We start from the raw sequence: 10669 nt of genomic DNA, 5'->3' as shown, positions 1-10669 counted from the left end.
GGATAAGGGAATGAATGGTTTCTTGCTTGGTTGTAGCAATTGGTCGGTGCAAAAATGTGGTATGTGGATTGTGAGGAAATAATAGGTTTGATAGAGGGCCACATAAGAATGCAATAATGGTAGGTTACATGCTAGGGGGCTTCCGTCTTCAACACTTCATAACATTCTAGATCATATAGTGATGCCTGAATCAACAACATTAGATATTTGGGGATCCTTGCAAACTGAGGAGAACTCTAATGATGTTGAAGAAGATTAGAGGAGGTCTTAGATGCCAAGGAGTTTTAACTAGTAGTACCAACAAATTTGAAAAGGCCAGAGAATTCTTCCATTCACTGTCATCTTTGTTGATATCAATAGTAATAGAGGAAGTAAATTTGTATTTGTAACAGCTGTAAAATTATAATAATGTTATGTGCCTTCTTGTTTGTGGAGCCACAACAAAGGAGATCTATAGAAAGGGAAGAAAGCACCCATGTTAAAGAAAAATATAGACCTTCCACCTACATTGAAGAAACATGCCTACAATCCACAAAAAAATGGAGGAGTAGGGATGACAATCATCCACATGCAAGAGTATCCATGTGCATGAAAGGAAGAACCCACAAGCAATAAGGTAGGAGAGAATGCATTGAACATGGGAGGCAAATTAAATTGCAGCAATAGTAGGTATAGGGCAATTCATGATAGGGGAGATAGGAACAAGAATGATATCCATGGCATGGTGGCAAAGATAATGGGTGCCAACAAGTATTTGAACCATAGGGGTAAAAGTTGGAAGAGCTCAATAGAACAATATGTGAGCTCCATAGTGTTGGATGTCACACTCCACGTTAAGAAAATAGTACAAAATCCATGTTAGAAAGGGGAGCAATCCACTAGCTCCAACACTTAATACGATATCCCACATGCAATAGGGTAGGGAGTTTTTCTCCTTTTAAAAATACCACCACAAAAATGTTAAGTGTCTCAATGAGAACACCTGGAAAGAAGGCAAGGTTTTCTTGGTGGTACCTGCATGGTGAGCTAAAAGTAGCCTGTTGTCAACAAGTTTTGACCTTCAATTCAAAGGGAGGAGATAACACGTGGCGGATTGTGAGGGCATTTTGTGAGATTAAAAATGGAATTTCAAAGGGTTATGATCTCACAACAAAGCATAGGATCAAAAGGGTCAAATCCAAGGTATAAGATGCTATGAATTTGGTGGTCATCATGTGATTGAGGAATTGAAGGTTAAGACCAAAGTGTAGGATCGAGAAGATTAAAATGTGAAGGCAAGACATTATGAGAAATATAATATTACAAAATATGGGGTGATCATATAGTCAAAGGAAGGAAAATTTAGTGAAAAGATAATGCAATTTGATCATAATATCATGGAAATGGATGCATATGATTTCAAATAATGATGTGAAGTGGGGCTTGTCAGGGTACAGTTGACAAATGAGATTTCAACGAGTGGTGTCGTTGGATTGTAGAAATGGAAAAGGAATAGAAAATAAAGTTAGAGATATTTTAACCCATAAAAACTTCAAAGAATGAAAATCTAATTGATTTTAAGATTTTATATAGGTTTAATTATGTAATATTTTAAATTTTTCTTTTAAACTTTGTTCATGGCCTGGGGTCTAAAATTTCAAATCAACATTAGAGGAATGATTTTTATCCAAAATATGCACTATAATATACTATTGGAATAAAAAAAAGATGAATTTTCCATTTCTACAGTTTGTTTTTGTACATATATTCACCAGAAGTAGCTATAGAAGGTTTTGTGTTTCTAGGGGCTCCTCAGTGATAAAGTGTAGATTTGATGTTTTTAGAGGGAAATGGGATTAGATATAGACATAATTTCATAATATTTGATTTCACTGATAGTTATGAGGGATGATTTGATTGTTTTAGAGGCAGCTGGAAGCAATGAAGTTTTTGCCGACAATATAGTTGAATTTTACGCCAAAAGTAGAAGTGACAAACCAAGATTAGATTTGAAGCTCTAACACATATTATGATGTGTATTTGATATTTCTCCAGAGGATATTTTGGTGATTAATTTAAAGGGATATATTAGATATTTATATATAACAATTGATGATTTTTGATTAGTGAGAGCTGAAGAAGATTGGTTTCAACAAGATCAAAATGAAGACAATTTTAGTAGGACACATGTCAATTTCAAATTATAGATCCTAAAATATCTTCTCTTCTATAAATCTTTTTTCTTTTCCAATTGTACTAGTTCCAATTTTGATATTTTCTCACTATTGTGAGATCAGTAAGGTTCCAAAGTTCAATAATTTTCCTGACTACTGTGATACCATTCTCAGTATTCCTCTATTATGAACAACAATAGTGTATTTCTTTTGAAGCATTTTATACTACATAGTCATTCCTTGGTGTTATTTTCTAAGTTTTTATATACAAATGATGTATTGGTTTGAATGAGATTAATACAAGAGCTTAATTTTTCTTAGTTTCATTATGATTCTCATCTCCTTCCTCTATTATCTACAATGTTTTATGTTTAAGAAAAAAGATCTTAAACTCAATTATAATCCCTTAAGGTTGTGTGTTTGGATAGAATTTCTATTGGAACAAAGAACCAAGTAAATGCTTATTTACCTTGACAGGGTTGCAATTTTCACTAGGATGATATTCAATAAGTATGATAGATCTTATGCAAATAGATGTCTATTTACAGGTCAAATAGATAGATAAGATGTCTAAATATATGAGTATACTTTAGGTGTCCATGTGTATGTTAAGGTTTAGTTGATGCCCAATGGATAAGGGACTCATCAGCTTAGAGATTGCATGTTCTCTACTGTTGCATACCTGGGTCATGTTGAGATTCAAAATTTTAATCGAATATCAATTTACCTTTTTATGTATTGAAGAACTATAAGTGCTAGTCACTACTTATTTGCATTTAGTTTTTGGTTATAGTTAGCTACTATGTCTAGGAATTTTATCAACAAATTATAGAAGAATATTGACCATTTTTGTTATAGGGGATAGTCTTGCAAAGAAGAGTACCAAGTTAATAAGATCAATCTCGAAGGTTTGTCCATCTTGGCCATCTACAGCATAAAGTGAAGTGAGTCCTGATGAATTTGTTAATGTTGGTCTAGAACTAAGATTTAGCCTTGACAAATATAGGATTTAGCTCATCCTTAGGCTTGTCCTTGTCTTTGTTTCTTGGCATCAAGTTTAAATCCACTTGATATGTTCCTTACTAGAAAGAATTTCAACACCATCCTCTAATAAGGAATATTTATATTAGTACATCATCTTATGGGAATCATTCCCACTAGGGTTTTCCCTCTAATCAGGGGTTTCCTTAGATAACCTATATGGAGTAATTGTCTATGTGCATCTTATTATGGTTGTTGTTTACTTTGGTTGAATGGTTTGTTAGAGTTTTAGGTAACTCTACAACACCCCCAGGATCAAATGAAAGACCAAGAAAACTTCCACAAGAGATCAACAAGACAATTCCATGAAGATGCAAGAATGCTATTATTGATAATGGACTTGATTGACATCCAATGGATTGATTTTAACATGTACATAATAGGCCTCCTTATATAGGAGAGGTGATAAGAGATAATGATAAGAAGATAAGATATCATGCACACAAGGTGGAATCACATGTCCACCAAAGGTGGATCATCCTCTATTATACAATGAAGTATGTGCAACGATGAGGATGATAATGTGATAAGTACACTAAAGGTGGAATGAGATAACAACTATGACCACCTAGAGTGGAATTATCCTACACCATGTGTTTAATTGAGGTGCAAACTCCTAAGTATCTCAATCAAAAACTACTATGCAATGCATTATCCTAAGTAAGCCTAAGTAAGTGTAATTAGTGAATATTTAATTACACCAACACCCCCCCTAAGTGCAACTAAGAGGAATGCACTTAAACTCACAATGCAAGATGGGTCCTGGCTACAAGGCCATTTTAGGTATCCGTGTACAATATGCAAAGTAATACATGAAATGTAATCTCTCATAAAGTGGAGAAAGAGAACCTCATGGGAAAAACTCTCCTCCAAAAGAGAGATGAAAACAAGATGCATGGATGGATGGAGTACTCAAGACACCCCAAAAATTGCATACATCATGTATATACAAAGAATGATCCCACGTACAAAGGAAATAAGGAGACATGATATCCCCACCATAATGAAGAAGCTCCAATGTAGATGAAGAGTACTTGCAAGAAAAATATAATCTAATGCCTACAAGAAACATGTCTCTCCTTAGGAAGAGATAAATATATCAAATGATGAAGAAGCCAATCCATGTAAAAAGTGAGGAAGGAGGAAGAAGGTCTCCATGTATGCATCTCTAAAGATTGAATAGGTGTCTCCAAGCTCAAAGATTCTATGAGATGTGAAAAAAAAAGAGAAATTGAAGAGTTGAAAAATCCAATCTCCAAAGAAGATGAAGAAGTATCTCGAAGAGAAACCCCCTCAGATGTATTAACCAAATCTACATTATGAGACTCATCTGAAAGAGCATTCAAGAATTAATCCCACATTGTAAGATCTAAAGTATAAAGATCATCCTGCTGAATAGTAGAACTCATGCCTAAAGAAGTAGGAGGTGGACAAGTAGGAAGTTCAACACTTGCCTCAAGAAAAAAATGAATCAAGTGTCGAATGTTCTCCTCACATGAATTATTCACCCTTGATAAAGGGTTAGGTACATCATGAATATCATCATCATGATCAATAAAATGTGCAAAAGAATACAAGCATGATGTATGATCAACAACTCCCATAGCTATGACATCTCTAGTCTCCATGTCCCTAATATAGACATAATCAAGAGTGAACTCAACAATTTTACCTTGTTCCCCATGAGTAATGTGGTAAATGGAAAGGAGATTATAAGTCAAGGATGGTATACAAAGAACATCATTAAATTTACCCTCTCCCATAGGAATAGAACCTTTTCCACAAACCTTCATGTATGTATTATTACCCATCAATATAGGTGAAGAAGTACAAGACTCAATAGAAGAAAATATATCCATAGAAGATGTCATATGATGTGATGCACCTAAACGAAGAAGTCATTTACCTTGCTCAGGATGTGTGCAAGTAATGAGTACTTGTCCTTTGCCTCGGGATGATGATGTAGATGTAGTAGCTGCCTGATATTGAGAAGAAGGAGAAGACACTGCTAAGGGAAAATGGATATTGTTCTTTTGAAGAATGTGAGTAAGCTCATCAATCTTCTTATGGAAACATTTATGCTCATTGTGTCCTAGCTTTTTGCAATAAGAAAATTTATCTCTCTTTCTTCTATATGATGAAGAGGACTTGGATTCAATATTATGTTGTGAAGGAGAGTCATCACCTTTTTCTTGTTCCTTAGGATCCTTGTGTTGTTTGTTTCCCTTTCCTTTGGGAGCCTTTGGAGAGGAGTCATTTGCAACCAATGCTTGATGCTTTAAAGGCTTTAATTGACCTATGCATGTTAACTTTGCTTGTTCTCTTGTGAGTTAAGCTGCAAATTCATCAAGAGAAGTCATTTTGTATGCACTGCCAAGAGCGTCCATAGTAGCATAGAATGTGGAAACAAAGATTGAATATTCGGGACCTAGCTTGGAGAGAATAGATAATATCAATTGCTAATCATCTTTAATAATGCCACACTTAGAAAGCTCCAATCTAATGGAATTGAACTTAGAGAAAAAGTCTTGAATATTGTCAAAATCACATGGACTTAGACCTATAAGCTTATTCTCCAATTTGAATTTTCTTATTCTATCAAGTTTACCAAAGATTCCTTCCAATGTAGTCCAGGCAGCATGAGGATGTGTGCATGATGCAATATGAAATAGAAAATCATTGGAGATGGTAGATCTAAGAGAGCCAAGTCTTTATCCCTTCTATCAAACCATTTCCTTCTTTCTGCAACCCTTGTAGCTATTTCTAGATCCTATCCAAGAATCATTTTAAGAAATCCAATACTCATCAACTAATTAGAAACTACTTGTTTCCATTCACAATAGTTATATGGAGTTAGTAATGGAACTTTTCAAAAATCCATATATGAAATCAAATGATGAATTAAATAAATTGATAACTCCTTCAAATTACCAATTCAATTAAGAAAATTGAAGTCCAAGTATTTACCAAGTGCAAATATAGCCTAAAAAGACCTATTCCTAAAATTAATATACCCACTCCAAATCATTGAAATCTGAGTATTGATTTGGAAAGTAGAGGAAAAATCATGCACTTTCAAAAAAATTGCACCTAAAAATGTTACCGAATGTGCCCAAATAAAGCCTTGAAAGTTGCAAAACACAAGATTTCAATTTTCAAAAAACTTCAAAGATAGAGACCCAAAATAACCTATACCACTATGTAGATTGTGAAATTCTACCCCAAAATGAAAAAAGAAATTCCTCGTAAAAAGGAGTCCGTATGAGGGAGATATCACTATTTACAAATCACTTCTGAAATTATTTTTTTTGAATCATTGCCATCACCACACCTTCAAAAACTAAATGGCTCTAGGTTTGGCCTTAGATGTATGATTTGGATGAAACAAAATTTTATTTAGGGTTTTTGGACCTCTTCTATATGGTGCCAACCTCTGATTTGCACCAACAAGCTCCAATTTTCACCTATAATAGAAGGTCACAAAATAGGATTCCTGAAATCTCCTCCAAATTGTGATGTCCAAATTGCCAAATGCTGTACCAACAATGAGTTAAGTCAAGATTGCACTTCTTGAGAAGAGGTCTTGAAACCACGAGAGCTTTGATATCATGTTAGATTTTTAAGTGACTCTACAACAACCCCAAGATCAGATGAAAGATAAAAAAAATTCCACAAGAGATTGGCAAGACAATTGCATTAAGATGTAAGAATGCAATTATTTATAATGGACTTGATTGATATACAATAGATTGATTTTAAAATGTACATAATAGCCTCCTTATATAGGAGAGGTGATAAGAGACAATAATAAGGAGAATATAAGATATAATGCACACAAGGTGGAATCACATGTGCACCAAAGGTGGATCATCCTCTATTATGCAATGAAGTATGTGCAATGATGAGGATGATAATGTGATAAGTGCACTAAAGGTCAAATGAGATAACAACTATGACCACCTAGAGTGGAATTATCCTACACCATGTATTTAATTGAGGTGCAAACTCCTAAGTGTCTCAATCATAAACTATTATGCAATGCATTATCCTAAGGAAGCTTTAGTAAGTATAATTAGTGAATATTTAATTACACCAACATGGTTAAGTTTGTTTAAAGAAGATAAATGTTTTAATTGTCAAATAACTTATTCACCCCTCACCCTCCCAGCTATCTTGGTGGACGATTATTTCTAACAAGACATTCTATACTAAATTTTCTCATCAACTCCTAATAGGGTCCATCCTCTAACAAGGAACTTATATATCAATATATTATCTAGTGGGTATCATCCCCACCAAGGTTTTCCCTTGACTAGGGTTTCCCTAGTTAACAAAATATGGTGTTATGAGTTATCTTTGTGCATGGTTACTATTACTATTTAGCATTACTTTATTACTTTGTTATGTATGGTTTAAAGTAACAAATAATATCAAGTTGGCGACTAAAGTTTGTAGATTATTTATTCATCCCACCCCCCTTAGTAATTCCTATTTCTAATAGTAAAAATGTGATAAACCTTTGTAGGAAGGAATTTTCTCTATGAACAATGTTATCATCTACAGGTAAATCCTAATGGGAAAAGCTTGGTTCTCAAAATAGCGAAACCAACACCCCCTGCCCTGGGTTGTTAGAATATGATAGTTTTTAGTGTAGAGGATTTGTTAATGCCTCCTATTATTGAAAATGGTCCCAATAATGTGTCTAGAGTATATTATCTACATGTTGAGTATGATGATGAGGATTTTCAAAATCCCACATCTGCTGAAAATAAGTATCAACATGACAAAGGAAAAAATCACGGGGAAGAAACAAAAGGTATCCTTGTAGTTAATGAAGAGGTACAATATAAAACCTTTTTATTTGATTATCCACCATCTTAGGAGAAATATTCACAACCTAAAATACTAGAGGAACATAAAGATTCTCTAAAAGGCATGATTGGTCATGCTACACAACTAGAAGTAATAGTGACCTTCATAGGTATATCTTTTATGTTAGAATTAGTGATTATTAAGGGGGGATGAATCAGTAATCTAGAAACTTTAGTCACCAATTGAATATTATTACTTACTTTAAACCATTCATAATAAAGAAATAAAGTAATGCTAAATAGTAACAATAGAAATGCACAAAGATAACTTATAACATCATATTTTGTTAACTAGGGAAACCATGGCCAAGGGAAAACCCTCATGGGGATGATACCCACTAGATAATATACTGATATATAAGTTCCTTGTTAAAGGATGGACCCTATTAGGAGTCAATGAAAATTTTTAGTATCAACAGTCCCTGTTAGGAGACTTTGAATCCCTGTCAGGAGATTCCAACCCTATTAGGAGTTGTGGTGCCACTACCCAAACATGCAATTTCAACTAAAAGAAGAGCTCACTACTCAAACAAATAGTTTACTATTATTTTCTTCTTTTCTTGACTAATCTTTGATCTTTAGGTCGATCTTGGATCACCAAATAGCTCATAAAAAACTTTGCATATACCACTTTCACAAAAGTTTTCTCATCTCGCATAACTTCACAAGCACATACAAGCACTTTGCTTCCTCATAATATTAAGATAGCACAATTCTTATTGTAAGAAGTCTTTTGTAGAAATACCATGCCTTTAGATAAATTATTGCTAGGTTGGTTAAGGCTAAAATTCATTTTTCCAAGTTAGAGTAACATCTAGGATGTCGGCCCTAATTGAAAAAGTAATTGTTTTGTAAACAAAACAATTCTTTCCTTCAATTCTATTGTCTTACATCATTAAAATATGATTATATTTGTTTCATACAGTCCGTACAAACTTCCAAGGTTATACACATCATCACAAATATGTATACTATCTTCATGTAAGTCCACTTGTCATAATATGATGTCTGCTATTGGAAATATTCTTAACAAGGCTAAGTTACTGAGAGGGGAGGGGTGAATCAGTAACTTATAAAAATTTAATCCAATTAATTAATCTAATATGAATACTTTGATCTAACTAAATGCATGAGAAACTAAAAACATGAAAGAATTCATAACACTTTAACACAAAGATTTGGTGACCCAGAAACCTTCCAAATAGAAAGTAAATCTAGGTTGGGGATGATGCCCACAAGCTTTAGTACTACAGTATAAAGTTGGCCTATTAAGGCTTACATTGATCACTTCTGATGATTTTCCTTGTTAGGAGCAATAAGGACTGCTAGGTCTACCTTGTTAGAGGATTTACAAACATACAATTAAGTATGCACTTGGTAAAGAGATTTGCATAAGATTGTTACTTCTACCTTGGTAAAGGATTTGAGCGATCCATCTATTTGGATGAAGCAGTAGCTGATGTTTGATTTGCAACTTGGTTTTCTACATGAGATTCCTTTAAGTGTACAAATCACCTTTCTATGATAGATGAATCTTTGCTGCTCCTTATACTATTGTAGCCTTTTTAATTTGCACTTTCTTCTCTTCTCTAATGATCGCATTGATTCCATGCATATACATTCACATTCTGCTCTTTTTCTCATACATTGGATGTGATACAATACATTACATATATACCAATCTAATCATACAAATTACAAAGTCGGCCACAATACAAGTTTACAAAAATATTACAAAGTCGGCTCAAATGTAGACATTCGAGTTTTGAAGACTGACTTAGTGAGTAATACCAGTGAGGTTCTAATACTTGACATCCACTATCAATGCTTGACATCGTCATGCACTTGGTAGACATAGAAGCTCAGTCCATACTGATCATTTCTAAGTAGTTTTGAACTCGGTTTGCACTGGTGACTCGACAAATACTATGAAACTCGTCATATAAAATGAATCACTTGTTTACCACTACATAGCTCAGTAAACACTATCACCTAGAGCTCAGTATAAACTAAGTCACTTGGTTAACACTGAGTAGCTCAATTAACATTGGAGTCACATCACATTAACTGCAAACTTGGTAAGCATTACAAAGACCGGTTTGCACTGGTAAACTCAACATACACTAAGATGCTTAGTTTACACTGCTGATCTTCACACTAATTGTAACTACTCGGTAGACATTGGAATTTGTCCAAAGGACTTGGTAGAAACTATAGAACTCAACAACCACTAAAATGCTTGGCAAACACTGTTAACTATACAATAATCTTAGTAGATACTTACAATCTGAATAAGTGTATGTCACTAATAACAAACTTTACTGATATGTCAATAATCTCCCCCTTTGGCATTAGTGACAAAAACACTTATTTAGCCAAAATTGAATTCAAAAAGAGTTCCTAAATATCTTTATCCATCACCTTGTGATTCTAGCTCAATAGAGTATACCGTTTTAAAATTTTTCAAAATTGGTTTTGTAAGATATAATTCTATACATGGTAAGGCTTCTATATAGTATACTATACATACTTGCTATACATATATCTCACATCTATCTCCCCTATTTTCTTTGTAGCTTATGTATCAATTCTTACATTTTCTCC

Source organism: Cupressus sempervirens, chromosome 6 (genome assembly GCF_028749045.1).
Source record: "Cupressus sempervirens isolate cs-2001-9-10 chromosome 6, ASM2874904v1, whole genome shotgun sequence".
Lineage (NCBI taxonomy): Eukaryota > Viridiplantae > Streptophyta > Pinopsida > Cupressales > Cupressaceae > Cupressus > Cupressus sempervirens.
The sequence above is the reverse complement of the archived record's forward strand: the minus strand, read 5'-3'. Positions refer to the sequence as shown.